A 9,943-nucleotide genomic window follows, 5' to 3' on the forward strand; every position below is an offset into this window, starting at 1 on the left:
CGCCTCCGCCTCCAGAGGACTAAGACTGCTTTCGGGATCCTTCTGATAATATAAATTCTTTCCAACTTATTGGATAAAATGTAATTAACTTTTTTAGAAGTTAAGTCACATCAGATCTCAGATCCCGGGTATTTTGGCAGGATAAAAGAAAGAGAAGACAGGAACTAGCAATTTAGGAATCTGATATATGACCACTGCCTTGCTAGACTCTGGTGTGGCCAGGTGCTCTTTGAGCTACGGCTGTTGCCATGCTTCCTGGCTTTGGCCCCCTCCCTGACGTTGGGGAGGTGAATCTTCTCTTTCTTTCTCTAAGTTTCTTTCAAATAAACTATATTTTCTAATCTAAAAGGAAAAAAGGAATCTGATATATAGTACACATTTTAGATGTGTTATCTTCTTGACACTCATTGTGCATAACTACCTGAAATGCCTTGCATGTCCAAGCCTTAAGTACTTCTCCCTCCTCAGGTCTCAGCTTGCTGTGTCTTGCAGTCTAGGTTCCATACTTGGTGGACTCGGCAATCAGTCTCACCACTGGAAAGAGGTGAGGTCCCCTCTAGCCGAAAAGCTCTGTGCTTGCCTTTGCTTAGTTATCTCTTGCTTGTGATTAGCTCTCAAACTATTATTTCTTTAGGAAAGACGTCCTTAAATTCACTCAGTGAAATTCATAGTGCCATGAACTCTCTTCTCTTACACATTTTATATTTGTCAGGGTAATAACTAGATTAATGTCTGGAACTTAAGTTACATGAGGGCAGGAGAAGTTACTTCTATATAATAGGCACTCAATAGATGCTACTGAATGTAAGACTGAACCCTTACCATGGTTCTCTGAGTATTATTTTTCTAATTTTAAGTTGAGTCACTGAGGTTTGTGGTGATCACCTGTCTTTCCTGTGTGGAGCTAGCATGTGAGTTGTGATTCTAACATAAGTGTTCCTTGCCATGCAGCACTAGCTCATTTTTTCTTCATATTTTATCATTTTATAAATAGAGATGAGGTCTCACTATGCTGTAATTCTGGCTACTTGGAAGGCTGAGGCGGAAGGATCGCCGGAGCCCAGCAAGTGGAGGCTGCAGTGGCCGGGAGTGGCCTGGGCGACAGAGTGAGACTCCAACTCAAAAAAAAAAAAAAAAAAAGGTGAAACGAAGCATATAATTTAAAAGATCTCCACCATGTTGAAGGAAGCAGAGATAGCCCAAGAGTCTCTAAGGACCAGGAGGGCAATGAGAGATAACTCTCGTAAACATTATGCTTGTTATGGGAACTGTTTCCCTGGAGAAAATAGAAAAATGCATATTTCAGGAAAAAAGGTTTGCATTTTTTCATTTACGAGAATGGGTACAAACAATGGTACCAATGTCCTGCTAATGTTCCCTAAGGCAAATTAAACATATCACTGTCCCTGACTGTGAGCATCAAAAAAAAAATTCTAAGCCAGGTACAGTGGCTCAAGCCTGTGATCCCAACACTTTGGAAGACTGAGGTGGGAAGATCCTTTGAGCCTGGGCAACACAATGAGACCTTGTCTCTATTTTTAAAAGAGAAAATTCTAGTCAGATACACAGTTTTGACGAAAGTTGCTTGGTATGGTAGCAAGTACCAGCCCACTTCCCTTATAGTCCTTTCTCTTTTCACACCCTCTCCCCCAACCTCAATCACAGTCCCTTCCCCCAAGGCATCTCTAGGAAAGAAATCTGAATATCTGGATTTCAATTTTGGCCTTAATACATTGTAATTCTGGGAAACTCAGTGACCTCTCTGAATCTCATTTTCTCAACTGTAAAGTGAGATAATGAAACATATTTTATGTATTTTCAACAAATATCTATTGAGTGTCATCCATATGCCAGATTCTCTTGTAGGCTCTGGTAATCTAGTAGAAAGAAGTATCCAGCCCTCATGAAGTTTGCATTCTCATAGGGAAGACAGACAATATACAAAATAAGTAAGTTATACAGTGTGTTTTAAAAATGATCATTAAGTGACATGTAGAAAAATAAAGCAAATAATGGGGAGGAAAAGTGCTGGAATGAAAGGGTGTTTATAATTTGACACATAACGCTCAGGGTGTGAAAAGACCTAAAGTAGATAAATGACGGAGTCATACATATGTCCAAGCAAGAGTATTCCCAGTAGAGGGAACGGTCAGTACAAAGGCTCTGAGGCAGTGATGTGCCCAATATATACAAAGAATAACAAGAAGGCTAATGGTCACTGCAGTAGAGTGAGCAGAGATGGATGTAGTTGGAGAAATGAAATCGTGGACAACCAGTAGACTCAATGAGGACTTTGACATCGACTCTGATGAAATGAGGAGATATTGAGTTCTGAGCAAAACTGTACCACAGAGCATATTAGGTTCAAAATAATATCTTTGACTGCTTTGTGTAAAATGTTTTGTAAGATTGGAAAGGATGAAAGAAGGGAAACTTGTTAAGAGATTTTTGCAGTATTTCGTGTCAGATATGAAGATGCCTTGAATCCAGCTGGTAGCAGTTGAGAAGTTTGTTAGATCTGGATTTATTCAGAAGGTAGAACAAAGAAAATTCTTTCATATATGTGGAATGAGAGAATAATTGGAGTTAAGCATTTTGCCAAGATTTTTTTGCCTAAATGTTTCATCAACGTTAAAAAAAAAAGACACTAGAGAAAATTAGAATAGAAATAAGGATTACAATCCAAAATGATGAAATTGCCACTAACTGAAATATGCAATCCTAGGGTTAAAGGAAGTTTTCAAGGGGACACTCAGGAATCATGTTAGAGCATATTGTCTATTATAAGACTTGTTCAAAATGTCTAAGATACCCAGATTGAGATATTAATCAGGAAGTTGGATATAGTAGCCTGGAATTTAGGGAAGAGATTTAGGCTACAAATACAAAGTAGTGAGTTTTCAGCATATGCATGTTACTTAAACTATAAGAGTAGATGAGATTGGCCAGGTAATGGAAAAGGCTAACGAAAGAAAAGGAGTTCAAAGACTGAGCCCTGAGGTTTCCTGGTAGAGGAGAATAAGAGAAACCATTCAAAGTCTTTGGATTTCTGAAAATGAATTTCTGAAAGTGGTGGAAAAAAACAGACAAACAGATCAATGAACAGAATAGAGAGCCCAGAAATAGACCCGCATAAATATTGTAGTAAACTATCTTTGGCGAGGAAGCAAAGGCAGTACAATGCAGCAAAGATAGTCTTTTCAACAGATAGTGCTGGGACAACTGGACATCCACATACAAAAACGTGACTCTAGATACAGACATTACAGTCTTCACAAAAATTAACTCAAAATGAATTATAGATCTAAGTGTAAAATACAAAACTATAAAACTCCTAAAAGATAACAGGAGAAAACCTAGGTGACCAAGAGTATAAAAATAATATTTTAGATACAACACCAAAGGCATAACCCATGAAAGAATAATTAATAAGCTTCACTAAAATTTGAAACTTTTGCTCTGCTAAATGAAATGTCAAGACAATGAGAAGACAAGCCATAGACAGGAAAATATTTGCAAAAGTCACATCTAATAAAAAACTATTATTCAAAATATACAAAGAACTCTTAAAACTCAAAAGTAAGAACACAAACAATTCTATTTTTAAAATAGGCTAAAGACCTTAACAGATATCTCACTAAAGATATATAGGCTGAGCATGATGACACACTGCACAGTGGGAGGCCAAAGCAAGAGGATTGCTTGCACCTAGGAGTTTGAGACTAGCCTGGGCAACATAGTGAGACGAATAAACACATGAAAAGATGTTCCACATCATATGTCATCAGGGAAATACAGTTGAAACAACAATGAGATATTATTCACTACACACCTCTCAGAATGGCCAAAATCCAGAACAATGATAACATCACATGCTGATGAGGAGGTGGAGCATCATTGCTGGTGGGAATGCCAAATCATAGAGCCACTGAAGAAGACAGTTTACCAAACTTTCTTACAGAACTAAGCCTACTTAAGGAGCTGAAAACAAGTCTACACAGAAACCCACACACACGTGTTTATAGCAGCTTTGTTAATAACTGCCAAAAATTGGAAATGACCAGTATGATCTTCAGTGGGTGAATGAATAAATAAATAGTGGTACATCCAGACAATGGAATAATATTCAGTGTTAAAAAGAAATGAACTATCAAACCATGAAAAGACATGGTGGAACTTTAAATGTTTATTACTAAGTGGAAGACAACCAGGAAAATTGTTACCCGCAAGTAATTGAAGAAAGTGTTGTTCAGAGGTATTCAAAGCTGATGCTATGCCAGGTGAAGTGAGGACTGAGAAACGAGTTTAGACATTTGGAGATCACTGATGACCTTGTCTAGAGCATATAGTGTTGGGAGCCAGCCTTAGAGGCCCGCCTGATTGACAAAGTCCAGGTGTGCTGAGGACCCCCCACCGCAAAGCGAGTCCAGGCAGCTGAGGCCCTTCTGTCTTCCATCTTTGCTGTTGATACAGTTGAAGAAATTCTGTGCAGTCGTGGAAGAAGAAGATGGCATGTTTATGCGAAGAATCACAGCTAACCTGGAAATGTCATGGTTCATTTTTCCATTTCCCACTATGCTGTTTGGCCTTTTCTAACATATGCAAGGGTTCAACTCTGAAGCACATCAAGAATGCTTTCCTTCACTTGGTTATAAGTTACTAGATATTGCTTAAGTAATAAATGATATAAGTATATCCACTCCTTATTTGATTTAGGATTATGCAGTTTAGTGTTTAGACATAAGGTTTTTTAGAAGCACAAGTTTATAGTAGTTTATTATGAATTCATTATAAGTTTTAACACTTGTATAGGAGTTATGTAGGTGATTTATAACACTTTTTTCACTGACTTGGGATAAAGATTAATGTTAAGGTTTTTACTTAATTCAATAGTTAAAACTCTAAGTTAACATTTGTAGGGTGGATTTTCACTGAACTCATAATATAATAATCAGACACTTTTATGACAGATCAGCTAAAACAGAAAGCAACCTTGAGGGGCCTGGGAAACATTACTAAAAGCTTCTTTTGAGTTCTCTTTAGAAACAAGCACTGCAAGATAAGAGAAAAGTAACGAGGACATCTGGACAAGGGAGGCGATCACAGGACTCTGAAGAACATAAAAGCCTAAGATGAGAAAATTCCTGACACATAAAGAAATATACACTTAAAGAAACTTTCTTGAGACATTTCAAGGACTGTAATTTGGGACATTGGACTGAAAGTATCATTGTTGGCTTTATGAATAAGACTTGTTGTCTAAATGCCTATGGGAATCTTGGTTTGTTTGCTACTAAGACCACTAGATGGTAACTTTTAGAAGATATATACGTGAAGGAATTTTCTTTGTCTTGCCCCTTCACGAATGGTATAAAAGCTCTGTGTTAACTAACATTAAATTGTCATCTGTTCAGGAAGCAGGTGTCCGGTATATTATCTTCGTCTTTCGCCTATCCGTCTCTCCTTCAGGACATCTCACGACCCTCGCGGGGCGGGCCCCCGCAATATAGGATCACTGACAGTCCTACAGGGCTGGTAGGTGGATAGATATGGTAGATGCTCATGGAAAGTCTCTTCTGATTGCTTTAATTTTCTCAGTGAATTAGGAAGCAAATTCATCAAATGAACACAGTAACAGGAGAGAAGATATTGAAGGTTTGGGATGAGAAAGGGTGTGAAATAGAGACTTAGAAAAATAGGAGTTGGAGTCCCATACCCACAGTCATCTAGGTTTTCTACTGTTGTCTAATGTCTGGTACAATTGCCTGGAAGCCTTGAGGACCTACTTGAGATTCACTGTCATGAATTTAAAGTGAGGTTCATCAACTGATCATATACTTTTCTCCAATCATGTTCAGCTGCCCAGATTGTGACTTTGCCAAAGGAACATGAAGTGAGGAAGAGGAGTTGAGAGTGTAGAAAGGGCATGAGTCTAATATATGTCAAGTAAGAAGGGAAGAAAAGATATGAAGTGGAGTGAGGAACAGAGAATAATTAACTGAGTCCACAGAGATTTGTTCAAGCAACAGATATTTGCGCTAACAAAATTTCCTATGAGCAGAAGGGTAGAATCTTGAAGAGCCACCATATGACTTAAGATTAAAGTGGGAATTGAAGAAAAGACTCTTGGAGATGAATGAAGGCAGCTTCAATATTCACTTGGCTGTGTAGATCACTGTCATTCACTTGCTCACTTTATGTGGGAAAAAGGAGCACCCAGCAGCTGGTAAACTGGAACTAGTGTGCTGTGGAGGAAGCTTAGCAACGATGGACACTCTCTAGAGAGGTTTTCCATGTGCAAAGGGGTTATATTTAGCTAATACCCTAACATCTCCAGATGGATTTTCTGCTAACTTGAGTTCTTTTATAGAGGAAACCATGCTTGTTTTGCCACCATTGAATCCAAAGTGCCTGGCATATAGCAGGCTGACAAAATACATGTGAGGTGCATGAAGTTGGGCGTCAGCTATAGAAGAGACCCCTTTTTCCTAAAAGAGTGCCTTATGGGGTGAAATGTTTTCTCGTCACTTCTTCCACGCCAAATAGCAAATGATCTGTTTGCCTTTAGTCTAAAGATTAAAATTTCCTTCTTAGAGCTGTGATGGCCAAGTGGTTAGGGCATTGGATTCAAAATTCAATGGGGTTTCCTTGCGCAGGTTCAAGTCCTGCTCACAGCGTTGAAGTCGCTTTCTATGGCGATGTCGCCTTGCCAGTTTGTGGCGATTTACTACGTGGATCCCCAAAAAATTTCCGTGATACCAGCATATAAACCCATGAGACTGGCATCTAAATCCTCATATGGGATTTTAAAAAACGTGCACTTCTATGCTGGGCGTGGTGACTCACGTTTATAATCCGAGCACTTTGGGATGCTGGGCGCGGTGACTCACACCTATAATCCCAGCACTTTGGGATGCCGAGGTGAGAGGATTGCCTGGGCAACTTGGTGAAATCTCATCTCTAAAATACATCAAAAAATTAGCTGGGTGGCAACCCCTTCGGGTCCCCTCCCACTACGGGAGCTTTTCTGTCCTCTAAATAAATCCTGTTTTCTCACTTAAAAAAAAAAAATTAGCTGGGCGTGGTGGCGCGTGCCTATACTTCCAGCTACTTGGAAGGCTAAGGTGGAAGGATCGCCTGAGCCCCCCAGTTTGAGGCTGCGGTGGCCGTGAGTTTGCCACTGCCCTGCAGCCTGGGCGACAGAGTGAGACTCTGACTAAAAAAAAAAAAAAAAAAAAAAACTCATTACATTTCTTTCTTTGAGGGCCTTTATCTGCTTGAGTTATGATACCATTAACCATAAGTGTCTCTATGGAGAATGATTACTTTTCCCCCCTTTTTGGACGAGAAGCGGGAAAACTATAATTAGTGTCTCCAAAAATGTATTCCAAAGGACTTTGTTTTTTGCAATATATACATTTAAGATAACACAGTTGCTCATTACTTATCCACACACACCATCAATGCCCAATATAAGTACTGTATATAAAAAAATGAAATTCAGGTGAGGGCAGATTATTGAGCTGAAAAAGTAATGAAGATCTTAAAACCAGAACAAAAAGGAGAAGACAAAAACACGAATATTGTTTTGAAGGAAAGACATTCATCTTATCACATAATGTCTCAAAAATGAAAATTGGCCATTTTGTCCAGTAAAGACATTTTACGTGGATGTACCACCACAAAGTAAAACATGCTTTCCTAGAATCCGTACGGGTCTGAGTTCTAATCTCTATCTAAATAAAGAATCAATCATTACTTCTGGTCGCCACAGTACAGTAGAACATAGTAATGAAAATAATAATACTTCCACACCTCGTGCAGTTGCGGGCCAGTGGCGCAATGGATAACGCGTCTGACTACGGATCAGAAGATTCTAGGTTCGACTCCTGGCTGGCTCGCAGTAGCATCTTTTACCGAGCACTTCAAGGTCGTATGAAACAAACGTTTGAATGTACTTTACTGGAAATGATTTTTCACCTTCCGTGGTGCTGCCATTGGAATCTGAAAGCGTTGAAGGAGCCAACAGTGAGTTTTTCTTTTCTACTTTTTATCTCTTCCTCGACCTGAGAAAGGGGCTGGCTGGAAAAGATTGTTCAAAGGAAAACTGAAACCAAAGAAACTTTAAAGAAAAAAAAAAAATCCACGTTCTTTCCACTGGGAAGAATTCTCTCTCCCGCACAGCTCTTTCCCTGGGCAGGGACACTGTTCACAAGCAATGGGACATCTGAAGGAAGGTTGGTTCAAGAAAGGCACGGCTGCAGAGACGCGGAATGCCCGCGGCTCTGTGCCTCGGCGGCTTTTCGCCTCGTGAAGGCCTCCAGGCGGAGTTCCACCCTGAATCCGGCCGACTCATCTCAGCCTCAACTTCCCTTCCCGCCCCTCCTCGCGTCTCCGACCTCGTCGCCGCCTCCGCGGTTCCTGCGCGTATCCCTCTGCCCCGAGATCTTCGAGACAGGAGAACCAACAGGGGCTCCGAAAGAAAGAAAGTCGGAGGGAGGGAAGGGAGGGAGGGAAGGAGGGAGGGAGGGAGGGACCGATCCCGGAAGAGTGTGTTTAAGAAAGTCCGGGAAATGGCAGCTTTGGAGCTGTTCTCTTTGAATCGACGGACCTCCCTTCTCCAGGACGAGGCAGAGTGGAGGGAGGGGCCGGGAGGTAATCACTGACAAGCGGGGGAAACGCTCCTCACGCTAAACCAAGAGAGCGCCTCAGTGTGTGGATTCGCTTCCGAAAGAGCGTGGCCTGTCTCCTCGCTCGGCGGCGCTGCGGCCGGGCCAGGTCGGCGGGGCGGGGAACGGCTTGACAGAACTGCCGCTCTGGCAGCACCGGCTCACTTCCCTGCTCTTGACAGCCGGAGAGAGGTCCTCCGTGAAAGCCAAGTGGAAACCTCACACGGAGCGGGCATTTATCTCCCTTGGACACTGCCTTGGGTAAGAAAAAAGAACGCGGCGCAGGCGCTCCGGAAACAGACTCACCCTTGTCTTGCTGCTGTCAGTGCCACACTCAACCAGCGAGGTCCCTGGCCACGCCAGCCTGCTCCTCTCTCCCTCCTGAGCTCCTTTAAAGCGCCCAAAGAATACGGTTTCCAGAAGTTTCACTAAAAGACAAGCAGGCCAGTTTCGTTCCTCCTCCGAATTTCCCCTTTCCTAAAACACGCCCACCTCGCTCCCACACTGCTCCACTCAGTTTTCTTCAGTAGATCCTTCCTAATGCTTCCATGTTTTTATTTTTTTTTAAAGGCGAAACAGAAGTAAATAGCCTTCTCGCTCTATGAAGAGAAGAAAGTGTGAATTTTAGATTCTGGGCAGTGGCGATTTGGGATTGTAAGTGGCTTGAATTAAAGATAAAGATAGATTATCCAAATACGAATAATCCACGTTGGCCCGTACAGGGGTCAAACCCGCGACCCTGGCGTTGTTAGCACTACGCTCTAACCGACTGAGCTAACCGGCCATAGTTACCCAATTGCTTCTTTTTTTTTTTCAATCGTTAAGTTCGTCGAACTTTTTTCTCTCCTAAAAAATTTTTTTTCACTCTCCTCAAAAAAAAAGGAAAAACCAAAAAACCACTTTGAGTCATACGCACAGAGTTTAACTAAAGAATCTAAACTATTTTAACCCTGGATTCAGATCAGAAAATCCACGAGGAAATTTTTGACAGAAGCTGAGTATAATATAGTTTGTAGAGAAAACATTGTAGTAGGATTTTCCATTGTAAGCGAAGGAAGCCTTTCCCTTCCCTTTTTAGAGGCATGTCCGTGTACTGGATAGCAAATTGCAAACGTCTATTTAATGACTTATAACTTCATAAACTGGTTCGTGCAACGCCGTCGAAAGGAAGGCGGTAGGGTTGAGGAAAGGAGCCAGGTCTTCTCAGGGTCTCTGACGAGTCGCACACAAGCGTTGATGTCCTCGGCGATGATATCCAGAGTTGTGATTGGGGT

At 41.3% G+C, this 9,943-nt stretch overlaps 3 non-coding genes across 3 annotated transcripts; 2 read left to right on the forward strand and 1 right to left on the reverse strand.

The window, feature by feature from the left end:
• Window positions 1-6,595: 6,595 nt before the first annotated feature.
• Window positions 6,596-6,677, forward strand: TRNAL-CAA. Its single transcript has one exon. It is a non-coding gene; the product is annotated as a tRNA-Leu (tRNA).
• A 1,151-nt stretch (window positions 6,678-7,828) lies between these two features.
• On the forward strand, window positions 7,829-7,901 carry TRNAR-ACG. The gene has a single exon. It is a non-coding gene; the product is annotated as a tRNA-Arg (tRNA).
• A 1,478-nt stretch (window positions 7,902-9,379) lies between these two features.
• Window positions 9,380-9,453, reverse strand: TRNAV-AAC. Its single transcript has one exon. It is a non-coding gene; the product is annotated as a tRNA-Val (tRNA).
• Between the last annotated feature and the right edge of the window lie 490 nt (window positions 9,454-9,943).

Source organism: Carlito syrichta, unplaced genomic scaffold, assembly GCF_000164805.1.
Source record: "Carlito syrichta isolate Samal-C Ts95f unplaced genomic scaffold, Tarsius_syrichta-2.0.1 Scaffold314889, whole genome shotgun sequence".
In the NCBI taxonomy this organism is placed as follows: Eukaryota; Metazoa; Chordata; class Mammalia; order Primates; family Tarsiidae; genus Carlito; species Carlito syrichta.